The 17,328-nt window shown below is 36.8% G+C and overlaps 1 protein-coding gene and 1 long non-coding RNA gene across 13 annotated transcripts in view; both read left to right on the top strand.

Moving 5' to 3' along the window:
• Positions 1 to 12,025, top strand: part of LOC309625223 — a 43,213-nt gene extending 31,188 nt beyond the window's left edge. For both annotated transcript variants that reach the window (XR_014242398.1, XR_014242399.1), the window contains exon 3: positions 5,754 to 12,025. This is a non-coding gene — a long non-coding RNA (uncharacterized lncRNA). The remainder of the gene's footprint in view (positions 1 to 5,753) is intronic.
• The window catches only part of RAD51B (RAD51 paralog B), a 734,492-nt gene that overhangs the window by 180,661 nt on the left and 536,503 nt on the right, over positions 1 to 17,328 (top strand). The window lies entirely within an intron of this gene.

Here is a 17,328-nt window from a genome sequence, read left to right as displayed (position 1 = left end):
AGAGCCACAGGTGGCCAGTGACTGCTATATTGGATAGTGCAGATATGGAACATATCTATTGCAGAAAGTTCTGTTGCACAGCATTGTTTTACACAGTTAACACATGATTGGATAGAGGACTTGAGCAGAACCTTTACATAGAAGAAGAGAGTAGTGAATTAAAAAGAGCCTACATTTCCCAAACTACAAATGTTTTTAAAAACAGAGTGGGGGGCTTCCCTGGTGGCGCAGTGGTTGACAGTCTGCCTGCCGGTGCAGGGGACACGGGTTCGAGCCCTGGTCTGGGAGGATCCCACATGCCGCGGAGCGACTAGGCCCGTGAGCCACAATTGCTGAGCCTGCGCGTCTGGAGCCTGTGCTCCGCAACGGGAGAGGCCGCGATAATGAGAGGCCCGCGCACCGCGATGAGGAGTGGCCCCCGCTTGCCGCAGCTGGAGAAAGCCCTCGCACAGAAACGAAGACCCAACACAGCCATAAATAAATAAATTAATTAATTAATTTAAAAAAAAACAAAACAAAAAAAACAGAGTGGGGAGCAGTTTTTGGAAATTCTACACTAATCAAGCTTAAAAAGGTCAGTTAGACTGGTTTTTCTCTGTAGATGAAAACTTCAATTTATTTGGATTGGATAGAGATACAAAGCCAAAAGCTTTAGGAGTATTGGGACATCACTACATGGACATAGATTAAAAATTATCTAATGTGCCTCTCTACCCTGCCCCATTAGCCTGGCATGCCAAAACAAATGGAGTCAGAAACTTGGAATAGCCAATCCCTGATCTAGGCTCTGAACCATTACTCATTAGGTAAAGAATTGACTTTACTTAATATGGATCTATAATCATCTTCATATTTACCGAAGTTTATGTCCTGTCTCTTCTCACTTTATGAAAACTTCACATAAATCCTCAAAATATCCCTGTGAGGTTGGCTCTGTTTCTTCAGGTACAGAAATAAGAGTGCAGACGGACTTGTCCAATATCATATAACCAGGAGGTGGTAGAGCCAGTATGCAGTCTCACATTTTCTGACTCATAAGTCATGTGCTCCTCAAACCACCTTTACAATGAGGATACATCGCTTTAACCTGGATAAAAAGGAATGTAAAACTCTTATGACCAAAATGAGAAGAGCTCAGATGAAAAGTAGGATGAGAGGCTTTAAAGAAGTGACTGTTTGGGCAGCAACAGATTGATCCTCAAAATCACTGAAAGTCACCAAAGTCCTCTCCTTTAGAATAGTAAGAGAGTAGCAGGAGGAAAGCAGTCTGCTAAAACTTGGTAATTAACTTGATTTGCTATACTGAGGAGCAGCTGGGTGAGAGAGCATGTTTGATGCTGGGAGTCTAATGAAGTATTACAGGTAAAAGAAGACCTGTGCTTGGACTTTGTAGAAAGAGATTTAAGGGAGGTGGATTAAAGTACATTTTGAAGAACGAATAGACAACATTTGGCATAAGTATCATTATTCTAACAGTCAGGCTTAAAATGTTGGTCTTCCCAAAATTCTACTCAAGATTGATTGTGTCATCCTCTGGACTATGATAATATGTTGTTTATACATATATTATAGTATTGATTATGATCAAACTTCATTTTCATCTTTTTTGAATGCCTTGTACAAAGTAGGTTCTCTGTAAATGTTTGCTGGACTGAAACTAATCATCTTTGACCATGCTTTCTATCTTATTCTCAGACTTAAGAAATTACCAGTTTGTGACAATTTTTAGGCTCCCTCTATCTATTTATCTGTTTCTATGCCCACTTCTACTTTCCTTCCCACCACTTTAGCTCAGGCACCAGCCACCTATTTTGTGGACAATTGAATAGTTTCTTAATTTTATTTTGTTTTTCCTTCAGTCTTTCAACCTTCTAATCCGACCTGTACAAGATATCTAGATTACTCTTCTTCAGATATTGCTGTTACCATTCCACTTTAATTCAGTGGCTTCCCATGATCTATGCATTAAGTGCAAATCCTTAACTTGATATTCAAACATTTTTATATTTAATTGGAACATACCTTTCCACAGCACTAGGGAAAGTTTTAAAGGAAGTAAGTTCTTAAGAATTGCTTACTGATGTGTTTAGATGGCTTTGAGGTTCAAAAGATTTTAAAGACTAAAACAACATAACAAATGTCTTGAAAACAATAGAAATCGATATATAATTAATTGCTTGGCCATGTGATTATTCCATAGATGCGTAGAAGTTCAGGGAAAAAGGTCATTGAAACCTTGGGTCATCAGACCTACAGCTTCATTGGAGAAGCTGAGAGTTGTTTGGGATCCTGAATCATTTATTCATTTTATTTATTCAGACCAAATTTCTCCCTGCTTTTCTAACAAATATGTAAGGTTTTAGAGTAATGGGCTCGGTTTTGTCAGTATAAAAATATTTCCTTTGTCAGAAGAATTCAGATGCTTATAAATAGATACTTGTGCTTAAATGTCGTTATTTTAAATGTTATAGGATCCCTTCCCAGAACTTTGAAAATGTATATACCTGAGCTATTTCTTCTCATCAGCTTCTACTGTGGACAGTTAGTTTGAAGTCATATTGGAATAATTTGAGGAAAAGTAGAATTTGGCAGATATAGCATTTGAGTATCTATCATAAAATTGAGGTTTCAAACAGGATATAGCATTGTTTAAGCTCAAGTTATAATAAATAGAATTTGTCAGTTGTGTAGTAATATAGGCTCAAAAGTGCTATTTTTATGGGTGATAGTTTTTTTCTGTATGGTTAGCTGCTCTGTTTTGTTTGTACTCAATACAAAGAAATTTATATTTCTTTGTCTTTTGGATGATCTTTTGGTGAAAGAAATGTAGAGTGTTAAACACAATAATAAAAATATCAGATGCCGTGAAATAACACTTCTAATTTTCCAGGGATTTTCAAAAATGGAAGAGTGTAAATTGGCTGTACCTTTTTGGTGATTGGTTTGGTTACTTTTCTTGATGACTGTTTTAACTAATTAATTCAGCAAGATAAATTGTTTCTATTATCATGACATGGCCAACACCTTAGTTACTAGTGTTCAGCTATCTATTCTTAGTCTGTAAAAAGGGCTGTCTTTGAACCTATACTTACTGCTTTTTATTTACTTAAACTTTATTTACTTTCGCATTCCTAAGCAAAATGAATAAAACTTTTTATACATGTGATTTCATTTCCTCACTCCAGTACTCATTCCAGTTTCTATGGGCCTTTTGATTTATAGGCACTTAAAAATCTTTCCCCTTCCAATTTGAATTTAAGTAATCAGCTTCTTCCTAATTTGGAACTTCAACTTGAAAATTAGTGTGTTTGATTTGGCATTAGATTGGGCATTTTAGATGAGATCAGATAACTTTGGTTTTAGGTGATCACAGAAGTATTTGTCAAGCAGTATCTTCGTAGCTTTGAAGAAACTGGAAAACAGCTTTTCTACTAAGATTATGATTCTCTTTAACAGTCACTTTAACTGCAGTTGGGTCCTGGCTGTACCAATTCCAGTTTAAACAACTGGACCTTGAACCTGTTTTCATTCTGATTAAGAAGTTTATTTAGGGCTTCCCTGGTGGCGCAGTGGTTGAGGGTCTGCCTGCCAGTGCAGGGGACACGGGTTCGAGCCCTGGTCTGGGAAGATCCCACATGCCGCGGAGCTACTGGGCCCGTGAGCCACAATTACTGAGCCTGCGCGTCTGGAGCCTGTGCTCCGGAACAAGAGAGGCCACGATAGTGAGAGGCCCGCGCACCGCGATGAAGAGTGGCCCCCGCTTGCCGCAACTAGAGAAAGCCCTCGCACAGAAACGAAGACCCAACACATCATAAATAAAAATAAATAAACAAATACTTAAAAAAAAAAAAACCCTATCTTTAAAAAAAAAAAAAAAAAAGAAGTTTATTTATATGTTTGGGAATACAGAGGCACAACCTGTTAACAGTTGTAAATTTGGTTGATTAAGCTCTGTGTAGACAAATTTACTAGGGAGAACTGTTCCCTAAAAATTCCAGTTCACTTACATGTGAAGGTAGTCTGGCTATTTCTCACCAGTTTCCATCATTTCCTGCCAAGAATAATAAACATTTTCTTGTAAAGGATTGACACTAGAGGTTAGAAGTATTCAGTGTTTTATCAGTCACACTGGGCTATCTCAATAAACAAACAAAGAGATATCCATGTAGATGCCTGGAAAAGCAGTTAGACCCTAGAGAGATCATTTCTTTCAGACAGTCTTCCAGACCTTTTCAGTGTTGGTGAATGTCAATTATGAATAGACATTTATTATAATGGAAATTATGGATGTTTGGAGCTACATTTTCACTTACCAACAGTTCATGGAAGCTTGTGGTTTCAGTGGATAATAGTAGGCTGGAGCCAGAAACGATGTTTTCTTAATTCAGTATAACTGTAGATGCCATTATAAGTATTATAATAAAAATGGGTTTATTAATTTAAACTTCTAGTATTCAACATTTCCCTATAGTGGTCTGTCGGGCAAACTATGGCCCAAGGGCCAGCCCACAGAATGTTTTTGTGGTGAGCACAGTCTAAGAATGGTTTTACATTTTTAAAGGGCTATAACAAACAAACGAAGAATATGCAGCAGAGACTACATATAACCTTCAGAGACTAAAATGTTCATCTGGCCCTTTAAGAAAAAGTTTGCCAACTCCTACTAGTATAGATTAGCAATAGTCATGGTGATGATCCATTACAAGGATCCAAAAAGTGCCATCGGAATCAACAAAGCGAGATGAAAGTATGGAAAATATGTTTTCCATAGTTTTAGTTCTAGGGTATTTTATTTCTGATTTGCATGTGGTATGTAAAATAGAGATAATACCAGTAGCCTTCTAGGGCCGTTAGGAGCATTGACTCATGGCTCCTTGCAGTGCCTCACACATGGAAGAAAACTGTTATCTATCAATGTTGTTATAATACTGTGTTGAATGCCTGACAGTTGTTTCTGCTTTGTTTTATGAGTCTCTGTTCTGTTTTATCTGGGCCCTGTTTGCATTATATTTAATTTTATAAGCCACTTTAAAATCTTTTTGATTTTAGTTGAAATGCAAATCTTAAGTGTAGCGGTTTTATTGTTCCTGGTCCTATGGCTGTGTAACAAATTACCCCAAAATTTAGTGGTGTGAAAAAATAGGTTATTATGCTCACAGATTCTGTGGATCAGGAGTTTGGACAGGGCACAGCAGGATGGCTTCTCTCTTTGTTCCACAATGTCTGAAGCTGGAAAACTTCAAAGGCTGGGAACTGGAATCATCTGAAGACTCATTCATTCTGGCAGTTGTTGCTGGCTGTTGGCTAGGAAGGCTCCAATTCCTCTCCATATGGGTCTCTGCTTGTGATCTCTCCAAATGGATTAGTTTGGCCTTCTTTAAGTGTGCTATCTGGGTTCCCCAGAGCATGCATTCCAAAAAGAGAGAGCCAGGCAGAAGCTGTATCCTTTCTATGACATAGCCTTGGGAATTACAGAACATCATTTCTTTCCTTCTTTGATGTTCAGAACAGTCACAAGTCTACCAAGTTCAAGGGGAGAAAAAAGACTCCACCTTTTGATAGGGAGTGGCGGGGTTCTGGAAGAGCATGTGGGACCAGAAAAAAGGCTGAGGACATTTTTGGAAATACAGTTTACTATAATTATATCATTTTATTTATTTAACAATCACTTATATAGGATTTAATCAATATGCCAGACACTAAGTACTTTACAAATATTAATTCATATAATTCATAATAGTCTTATTTTACAGATGAAGAAACTGAATCAGAATATTGGATTAACTGGAATACAACATTCTCTGACCTTGATGGATAATAAAGAAGTTACTGTGGTTTTTTTAAAATTTGCATAGTATTATTTATTTAAAGATTTAAAAATATTTCAAATGCACACTTCTATTTCTTGCATTAGAATGCATTTAAGAGAAGCATAGTTTCTAGTAGGTAATTTCTTAAATGAGTGCAGTGGTCAAGCCTCCAAGATTCCATCCTTACATATTTTTAGAGCTGGGCTATGGTAAATAAGTTGGGATTTCTTCATGAAGCAGGTTTCAAATGAATAAGTATGAATAATACTCTGACAACAATCGTGTACTAACTTACCAAACTTGAATGATAGATTGATTCTGTGTCCTTTTATGAAAATCAATACAATATCTTGGTCTAGGTGTGATAATCTTACCTAATTGCTATCTTTACCTTCATTGCTGTTGAAATCACACCCTTTTGTTGGTAAGGTCAGTGACCTTTCAGTCTCCATTGTCATGAAGGCGTTTTATCAGGGAGAAAGAGTCCTCCTTCCCTTTTTCTTTTTTCCATTAACACTATGAGTGTTTGCTGGACATATTTCAAGCCCTTGGGTTTTTTTGTTTTGTGTGGTTTTTTGTTTTTTTTTTTTTAACATCTGTTGATAGATTTTTGCCTTGGAGATTTAACAGTCTCTGACCAAGTTGTTTATAGCTTTTCAGTCTTTTTTGTCCCTCAGAATTCAGTAGTGATGTTTTAAAGGTGGGCCAAAGTGACTTTCACCCTGGTTCATTTGTGACACAGTTAACACTATATCTCCTAGTCTCTCCACACACACACACACACACACACACACACACACGCATATGTATATCAAGTATAAAGTATGCAGATAAGAAAAGGTTAGCTTTGTTAGATTATCAAAACTCAAATGAAGTGTCTAACATTTTGGGGGGAATATTTAAATTTCTTTCTAATTGGAAAATTTGGGGTGTTCTTTTAAAACAGATATTTGATTAGGAGTACATGTAGAAATTTGCATATCAAAACTTGCCAAATCTAAGACTCACTTATTTTATTTTTTTAAATTTAGAGAGCTAAGAGAGAGACCAGTACTACTCTGAATATGAATGAACTGATGACATTGAGTGGAATATGTAATATAGAAGCATGCATTATTTATTTATTTATTTATTTAGACTTTGAAGTAGTAAGAATGAATGCAAAAAGGAGCTGTCCTGTTGCTCATTCATTAATCTGAGATGTGGTATGCTGTAGTGGCAAAAAACAGGGGCTCTAGACTTAGACTGACTGCATTTATATTCTAGCTCTTCTGCCATCTGCGTGATCTTCGTGATTCAGTTTCATTGTATGTGTAATGGCTGAGTTCTCTCATTGGTCAAGACAGAACCTACCTCATAGTGTTGTAGTGAAAATTAAATGATTTAATATATGTAAAGTGCTTAGGACAGTGCTTAGCACATTGTAAACTCATAAATGTCAGCTCTTATTCATTAATCCATTCTTTCACTCACTCACTCATTAAAGAAACATTTATTGAACATCTACTATGATGGGGATAAAAAGATAAAGGAAGCTCTGCTCTGAAGGTATGAGTAGTATAGTGGAGCAGAGGTATATAATAGTCATTATAACATAGGATGAGGGGAGTGATATGTTATAAAGCAGTTATATAAAAGTGCTCTGAAAAGGAAGAGGATGGAGTTTTTGATAGCCTTAATCATTTTACTTTTCTATGGCACTACTTATTCATCTGAAAATGTTCTCTATTGTGGACCTTTTAAAATTCTTCAGGACATAATCTCTCCTTTCTTTGCATCCCTGTATCATTTTTATCTCATGGTATTTATCATTTTTTACTTGAAGACTTCAACATTTCTGTATCACCGACAGCCACTCAACACAGTACTCTTCAAAAATACTTTATAAACATTTACCAAGTGGCTCAAGTAGTAAAACTGATTAAAATGCTTAGATGTCAGTCTCTGCTCCCATCTTTTTGAGGGCTTTTAAAATGTGTAGATAGGTTGAAAAATACACAGTTTGAGGGTGAAATAAATAAGATACATGTATAGCTCACCATCTGAATTATCAGGCTAATTCTCTGGATTCTCTAGGAGGGTAAAAAGCCCCATTTGTACCATTTTCCAATTTCCATGGTATGAATACTCCCACTATGGCCAAATGCATGCTACAACATGACATCACTGAATGTTGACGGAAGAGATGTGCAGTAGAATACCATTATATAGTAGTGTCCCCACAATATAGATACAGTAGATGTTAACAACTCTGAGCCAGGATAGTAGCAAAATGTAGTAACACAATGAAAAATGATGAATTTTGAGTATTTGTTTTATTTAAAATTTATTTAATTATACATTTACAAAATTTAATTTTTAATGATCTCTGTATTTAACAACTGGCTTAGGAAATTCCTGAAAGTTTAGCAATAAGCACTTGTGAACTCTACCACATCTCTTTACCCAGGCCCTGCTATTTACTGATTGTATGACTTTGGCTCGTAATTTCACTGCTAGAATTTAGGCTAAGGAAATTATCTGTGAATTGGAAAGAACACAAAGATATTTATCTTGGCATTATTAGCATAACAAAAAGCAACCTAACTGTTTAAAGTGAATTGTGGTTAAGAAAATTTATTGGAATGTTTCCTAGAATTAAAAGCGACTTATGTTGTTGGTTTAATAACAACATAGAAAAATGCCATATGTTGAAGTGAAAAAGAAAAAAATGCTGAATATCTAATCTATATAGAATTATCAAAATTTTTTAAAAATATAAAAATATGTTAATTAGAAGGAACTGTTAGTGGTGAGGACATGGCTGTGTTCTTTATCCTTTTCTTCATTTTACAAATTTCCAGTAATGAGCATATTTTATATTTATAATGAAAACATAGTATCATCTTTGTCACAAAACCAAATTCTAAATAATACCTCTAATTTTGTGTTGAATTAAAAACATTATCAAGATACATCTTTCCAGATTTAGACATTAAATATTTTTTTCTAACAACCAATAGAACATACAAATTGAATTAGGTTTTTATAGATCAATACTGGATTTGTTTTTCCCCCTGGATTTCATGTACAGGTTATCATAGATTTCCATGGAAGATTTTGAATTTTTGTAAAAGTATCCTACGTTAAAAGCGTTAACTTCGGAATTACCGATTTAGAAAGGCTGCTTAGTAGTTAAGTAGCTAACTATCACTTTAAGAAAGTTGAAGACATATTGTTCCAAAATGATGCTGGCTTCTATGTGTCCCACATTCCTGTCTAATCTATGCATTGTTAAAAATTTATTTGACCATTTATAGCTCTTCTTTTGTGAAAGAATTTCTCAGACTTTTTCAAATTATCTTTAAATAAAAGCAGATAATCTAATTTCACACACTTCCAGAAAATGGTTTTAACTATTTTCCCTGTCCCTTTTTAGTCAATGACTGGTTAACTATAGTAGACAATTTAGAAAAGCTAAGCTTCTGTGTGATTTTTTTCTCCTAAAGATGAAGATGTGATGAAGCAAATCACCTGTGGCATACCTTGTAGCAGGAAAATGCTTTTTTGGTGACTTTTAAAGGTACCAATTTAAATGTCAAAGCAAGTTCTATTAAGATTTTACCTTTGTTCCAAGGTTGTAATGTCTCTTACCACTTTATTTACTTGGTTTGGATGGGTTTCAACAAGGATTTGGTTTAATGTAATTCTCTATATTTTTATGGGGGAGAAATTGAAGCGTTTCATGATCTCTTGAACTATCCCTCCTAGGAACTCCTAGTACTTCTTATTATTTCTGTGTTTGTGTCATGTGCTAACCTTATTAACCTTTTGAATTACTCAGCTTTTTATTTGTCTGGATTGTCTTTCTATAATACCATAAACTCCTTGATGCAGAGATGTGTGGGCCATGGGGTATGATAGGTAATGAACTTTAGAGTAAGTAAATCTGACTTTTCACTTCCCAGCTATGGGACCTTGGGTAATTATTCTTTGGGCCTCAGGCGTCTTATCACCAAAGTGAATATAATGATCTCTAGTTTGTGGGGTTACTGAGAGGGTTAGCGGTAAAGTATGTAATGTTCCTGGCATATAGTAGGTATTCAATAAATTAGTTATCAGGTAATCAGTAACAACTGAGTGAATGACTGTATATTAGTCTGCTTGGGCTGCTATAACAAAACACCATAGATCAGGTGCTTAAACATGAGAAATTAATTTTTTCACAGTTCTGGAGGCTCAAAAGTTGAAGATCAAGGTGCCGGCCAATTCAGTTCCTTTTCCTGGATTGCATGTGGCCTCACATGGTTAGGGCTGGGGGTAGAAAGAGAGGGGGGGGGGAAGAAGCAAACTCTTTGAGTGCACCCCTTCCCTTCAAGGGCACTTCTGGGAAGTTGCACATAGCACTTCCTCTTTGGCTAAAATTTAGTCACATGGCCATAACTCCAGGAGCAACAACCAGGAAATATTGTCTTTTGGTTGGACATCAGTGTACCCAGCTAAGAATTGGGGTTCTTATTACTAGGAAGAAGGGAGAAAATGGGCAGCGGGGGATAATTAGCTTTCTATACTGCAGTAATCATTTTTATTTTCAAGTATTGTTCTGTTTATTAGGCAACTGATAATGCATTGACTTTTTAAAAAATATGTAGTCCTAAATTCTAAAAATATGTATTTCTAAAAGATACATAGAAAATTTGAGTTGCTTGAGATCACTCATGGAATATACTTTAGTTACTAGTCCGGATCTAAAGAAGGTAATGAGCATCGCCTCTAATCCTGTTTTTCTTTTCTTTTTTAATGTTTGAACTTTAATGTCTTTTAAAGAATCATTAAAAATTACTTTAAAAAAGTACAGTAGAGATACAGTTCCTTTTAGAAAAAAATCAGAAAATATAGAGGACTAAAACATAGAAAACATAGAAAAGAAAACCACCTATAATTGCACTATCCGCTATTAACATTTTTAGAGTGTATCCATTCAGACTTTTTCTGTGTTCATATGTAAAAATTCATTGTTTTACGTGACGTGTACAGAATTTAAGTTTGGGAAGATGAAAAAGTTCGGGAGATGGATGGTAACGATGGTTGCACAACAGTGTGAGTGTATTTAATGTCACTGAACTGTACACTTGAAAATGGTTAAATGGTAAGTTTTATGTTATGCATATTTTACCGCAATAAAAAAAACATTTATTGTTTGCATAAATGAGCTCGTACTCAATATCTTATTTTATAACCTACTTTTTATGTTCAACAATGAAAAAGAACACCTTTCCATATAAGTAAGTATATTTTTGCCCTGTGAATCTTGTGGCTGAATATTTATTTTATCCTTTGGATAACACCACCTTTTATTGAGGGCAGTGTTAAGGAAATATAAAGGAGTGTTAGCCCTTTCCTTTTTAAGTGGATTCACAGAGAGCTTTGTGATGCATGGCAGAGGACTTGGGGAAATAACCAGATGGTGGAAACTGAAAACCTCCCCTGGGTCCTTAAACTGTGTCTGCCTTGTTCAAATGACTCTCTAAATAAACTGCTTTACTGTTCTGATGTCAACATGGCAGCTTTGCTTTCTTTTTTTTCCAAGTATAAATTTTTTTTTTTAATTGTCTAAAAGGATGTTTATTCCGGACTAGTGGTTTTCTTGGATTTCTGCCCTACTATGTTAATGTCATATTAGAGGAATCAGGGCAAAAGAGAAACATAGATGGAGAATATTGCACCCTGAGAATTGGTTCCTTCACACAAGGATCAGATGCCAGTGATGGCAGGCATGTCTGAAATTTCAGCATTGGTAAGCCACTCTTAGGAAGGTTCCTCCTGACTTGAGGTCTGGGTCTCTCCTGAGATGCTATTTTTTCTACACCTCTTTTGAGAGGATACCCATCATTTTCCCACACTTTCACACTCACAGGGTCATTGTCTTCCTAAGCTCCCCCTACCTCTTTTAGACCACCATTTCCTCATCTGCTCTAAAATACTCTGCTTCTTTGAGGATGCTTTTGCTACTCAGCTAAACCAACTCGTATTTCTTTTCTGGGCTATCATTGTCCCCCAGTCCCTCTACTTTACTCTCCATCTTCTTGTATTTGTACCTCCATTTCTCCCATTATTCTTCTTCCAATTCCTTTGTCTCTTCATCTTTTTTTAAAATCACATCTTTGATACCTTTTTCTTTCTCTCTTCTGAAATTCAGATGTTTTCCTCTCTGGCCATAATTTCCTTATCTTTCCAGCTACTCCACCACATCTTCAGCCTTATAAGGACTTGCAATTATATGGGATGCATTCTTCACTCTCCTTTCTCTTCACTTCAGGGTCCATGGACCATAACTCTAACTTATCTCTTGTCAGCTTACTGAACTCCTGGGCCCCATTATCAGTCATGTCTGCTTGGTATATTCCTAACTGTGGGTGACTCTGAGCTTTTTCTGCCATTGCTCCTGAGCTGCTGAGTTCAGTTGGAGAAAAATATAGAGTGAGGCAGATTAATGTCTCCATAAATACAGGGCCCTCACCTCATCTGTCCTCTCAGCATTACCCAGCAAACTTGTGTCATTCCCTAAATAACTCTCTCCTCCATTCTCCATGACAATATACTTCACCTGGGGCTTCTCCTGCTGGTCCCAGCTTGTGTCCCCCTGAGCCCCTCATATAAAACAGTTCTCCCTAAGCTCTCTCAGCCCCATTACCCTGCTTAATTTCCTCCATTAGCATATCACAATGTGAAATTATCTTGTTTATTTTATGTGTTCCCCTGCTTAAATTTAAGGATCATATGAACTGGTAACTTCATCTCTTTTTTTACTACTATGACCCCGGTGCCTAGAATAGTACCCAATGCATTTTGTTCAATGAATGAAGGACAATTTCAATTATTTTCTACTCTTCTCAAACATCTTACTCATTCATTCTGTCTTGATCCTCAGCAAATGACTACTTCCAAGTCAATAGGAAAGATAGAAATCTTCCAATGGAAAACTCGTTCCTCATCTGCCATTAGAAGTAAACCTTTCACGCAGACGTAGAGAATGGACTTGAGGACACGGGGAGGGGGAAGGGTAAGCTGGGACGAAGTGAGAGAGTGGCATGGACATATATACACTACCAAATGTAAAACAGATCGCTAGTGGGAAGCAGCCACATAGCACAGGGAGATCAGCTTGGTGCTTTGTGACCACCTAGAGGGGTGGGATAGGGAGGGTGGGAGGGAGACGCAAGAGGGAGGAGATATGGGGATATATGTATACGTATAGCTTGATTCACTTTGTTATACAGCAGAAACTAACACACCATTTTAAAGCAATTATACTCCAATAAAGGTGTTAAAAATAATAATAATAAAAATAGAAATTAAAAAAAAGTAAAGCTTTCCACATGTTTTTTTTTTTTTCCTTTGTCCCTTCTGTTATGAAAAAAGGTTTCCCTCATTTCCTAAAGTCCGGGGCCTATCCTTTTCCACCTTAGAGGGGTCTTGATTTTTCTTAATCCTGTCTCTCTCTTAAATCCTGTGTGTAGCATGGTGATTATGAGCATGGGCTTTGTAATCAGACATACTTGGATTCAAAGTTGAGGTCTGTTGCTGTGAAATTTTGGGCAAATTATATACTATCTCTCATCCTCAGTTTCCTTGTGTGTTAGTTGGGGATAATAATACCTATGTCATAGGGTTGTTGTGAAGATTGAAAGATTGAATATTTGTATTTTTAAAGTGCTATAAGCTTTGTGGTTGGAACAAATTAAGCACTCAAAAGAAAGGTCTTTGTATTATTATTATTATTTCTGTATTATTATTATTACCTCCCTTTCTACTGGCTTCTAAATTTATTAAGCTCATCTTTAAAAATTGTCCTATTTCAACTACATATTTAGCACTCTATTTTTCTCTTCCCCATCACACCTCTTCTCCAGTTTTTACCTCCTGCTCATTTTGGAACCCACTCCAGTCTGGCTTCCCAAACATTTCAGATTTTATTCCCAATCCTGATATCTCATTACTTTCCTGCCCTTCCCTCTCCAAACCTGTTCTGCCTCCAGTGACTACATCTCCCAGCGGTTCAAGTCAGAAACCTGGGAGGTAGCCTTGTCCCCTTCTTCTTCTTCCTTCCCTACATTCCATCACCAAGCAGAATTCTGATAATTTTACCTCCTAAATAGCTCTTCAATTTTTCTACATCTCTTTTTCCTTAGATGCCATCATTCCAGTCCAAAGAGCTATCATCTCCCAAAAAATTGTGATAACAGCTTTCTGTCATTCATTCCTGTACCACGCTATTCCGTACTCCACACTGTAGATAGAGTGATCTTCTAAAAAACTCAAAGCTGATAATATTATTCCCTTTTCTAAACATTCCAGCGACTTCTTATAATCCTTAGGGCCAAGCCCTTCTTGATCAGATCCTACTTATTTCTTCAGCTTTATCTTGCACCATGGTTGCCATTGTCCATGCCCTAGCCCTGTTGAATTTAATTCCTTTCCACTTTGTTCAGCTCTTTCACGTACTGTTCCACCGCCTCTTTCATCATTCCTCTTTCCTGCTTAAGCCTCTGTTCTCAACCTACATTTTACTTCCTCAGATGGGCCTTCCCGCAGGGTTGGTGTCCCTGTGGTCTGTTCCATATCATTATATCATCATAGTGTTTGTTACATATGAAAGTTCCTTGTCTCCTCTCACGATCCCTGAAGGCAGGAACCATGTGCTGTTTGCTCATCAGTGTATTTCCTAGTAGAGTGCCTGGCCTATAGTAGACACTCAGCAAAATTTTATTAAATGTTGTTGGTAAATAATTAATTCAGTGAGGAGAAAAACCATCCTATGTCACAACATTTGTTAGTGTTTAGAGCTACATATGGTATTCCTGTATTTAGCTTTGAATATATCTTTAAACATAAATAAATGTGGAAAATAATAAGACTGCTTTTCAACACATGCTCTTATTTTTCTATCTTCACACATTCCCTTATTTTAAAATCTTTTAATGTTTGTTTTTATTCTATACTACAAACACCAATTTTTTTCCGTCCATTTGGATGCTTTTGAGTGTAAAATGCCACTTAACATCAGGACGTCTGCCAACTTTCATTCAGTCTTACAGCTGTATTTGGATGACATTTCCATGGACAATTTTGTGAAGTTTTTCAACTAGATGTTGAGTCTAAATCATGTAGTCTTCTAATGGTGCATTTGAGAAGATAGTGAAGCCCACTGAACTGTCTTGTTCTCCAACAAGCTAAATAGAAAGCACTAGGAGGACATAGGGCTGTGGCTTAGACTTTTTGGCTCTTCATAGCCCCTCCACAGGCTGTTTGCATGCGTGGAGACTGCAAAGGGGGAACCTGTTGCTGGATTAATGACCCTCTCCTTCGCAGTCAACCTTGGGTCTAAGTAGGCTATGGAGCTGAATCATCCCTGACAAGGAAAAATGAATGCTCTAGAAAGACATGGGTGACTAGAACCTGCTAGCTAAGACGCATTGTCTTCAAGGTTATTTATGAAAGCTTCATTATGGAAGGTAGTTGACACTGATTGTGTTTTTATTGTTCCTAAGGAAGAAGTCCTTTTTTTTTTAAATCTGAGAAAACAAACAGATCACTATATATTAGTTTTCTTTGCCTTACTACCTTACTAATATGAGTACCAACTCTTTGACTGTTTGTTTGATAATGTAGTTTGGAGCAGCTTTTGTTCATTTTTTAGTGCATCTTGGATCAAAAACGTAATTAGGAAAATTTTACAGGGAAATATTCCTAATCTTGTCATTACTGGGCCTTTCATACTGTTGGAATTAGGATTTGTCAGAACTCTTTTCCCAGAACAGATTAGACTTTTGTTTTTAGACCAGTCAGGATTATTTGCCTTCTTAAGTCTATAACAGGAATGTTAGGAAGATAGTTTATTTGTATAACCCCATTTGATACAAAATTATCATTAACTAGAGGTAATTTAATGGATGTCCCTTGTGCACAGTTTCAGGCAGACCTAGATATCACTTTTAGCAAAAAAGGTAAATCTGTTGTTTTAAAATCCCTCAGAGGAAGATTAGTCTAGTTAGTTACGAAAAAGTCCTTTAGGGAGAAAGAGTAAGCTGTTCCATATTTTTCAGATTCTGCTCTGGCAATTGTCTATACCCAGAGAGCCTGGAGGGCTCCTCTGAAGAGTTTGGGATTCCTAATGTTGCAGATTAAGCAAATTCACCCCATGTGCCTTGGATTTCAAGCAGAAGCAAGAAGAGGATATGACAAAGGAGTTAACTTTGCGCCTCCAATGTTAAATATATTCTAAATCCATTTTGGGTTTAGGTCTGCTGCTTGGTTGCAATATGATCTCTGGTTCTTTTGGATTCTGATAATTTAATTTACTCAGTTCTTTTACTTATATAAGTTAAACTGTCAAGAATTTATATTCATGGATTTCATCATTTTATCTCTTATTTCCAGAGTCTTTTTTTTCTTTTTTCCTTATCTTTTTTTTTTTTTTTTTAATAAGGCAAGGCTGAGGAGGCGGCTTTTTTTTTTTTTCCTCTTTTATTTATTTATTTATTTATCTATGGCTGCGTTGGGTCTTCGTTTCTGTGCGAGGGCTTTCTCTAGTTGTGGCAAGTGGGGGCCACTCTTCATCGCGGTGCGCGGGCCTCTCACTATCGTGGCCTTTCTTGTTGTGGAGCATAGGCTCCAGACGCGCAGGCTCAGTAATTGTGGCTCACGGGCCCAGTTGCTCCGCAGCATATGGGATCTTCCCAGACCAGGGCTCGAACCCGTGTCCCCTGCATTGGCAGGCAGATTCTCAACCACTGCACCACCAGGCAAGCCCTTTCCTTATCTTTTAAAAAAATAACTTAAGGTGTTTGTCTTAGGAAGGTTAGCAGGATGTCAGTTTTAAAGTGTTCAGAAAATGAGTTGTTTTTGTTTTATGTACATGCTCAGATACTCTGTGTAAACGTCAACTAATTCAAGGAAAACTAATTCAAGTCTTTAAAAAGTGAAGAATTACTTTCTCACAAATTAACGCATTCTGAGTTATATTCTTGGGTGGGACACAAAAATAAGAAAATATAACATTAATCTCCTCTTGTTGAGTACCAATATGCAAGGAAAGCTTACCTCATTGCTACTCCAGCACTCCGGAAGGTGGATTCCAGCTGCCATTTATTAAGTTAACTCTGTGGGAAAAATATATCCAGAGTTAGATAGGGAACAGCAATCAGGATTCTCCCCCCCTCACTATTTCCTTCTGCTTGATTGTGGTAGGACGGTTTGGGCCAGCAGGAGCTGCCGCTGATATTCTGGATGCTGAGAGGACCATGCCTTCCTCTGGTAGTATAGAAAATACTGTCCCCTGGTAAGAGGCCCCAGGGCATAATGGAAAGAACACAGACATTTGAAGCAAGATGGACTTGGGCTCAAATCCCTGTTCTGTGATTTACTTGCCGTTTAGTCTTAAGCAAACTGCATTTTCTGATGCTTAGAGAGATTAAATGAGTTTGAAACTGAGGGAGAAAAAATATGACATTTTATGTTTATGGTCTGATTCACCCAG

Source organism: Balaenoptera borealis (genome assembly GCF_965194805.1).
Source record: "Balaenoptera borealis genome assembly, chromosome: 3".
Lineage (NCBI taxonomy): Eukaryota > Metazoa > Chordata > Mammalia > Artiodactyla > Balaenopteridae > Balaenoptera > Balaenoptera borealis.
This window is presented reverse-complemented; position numbering and strand designations above follow the sequence as displayed.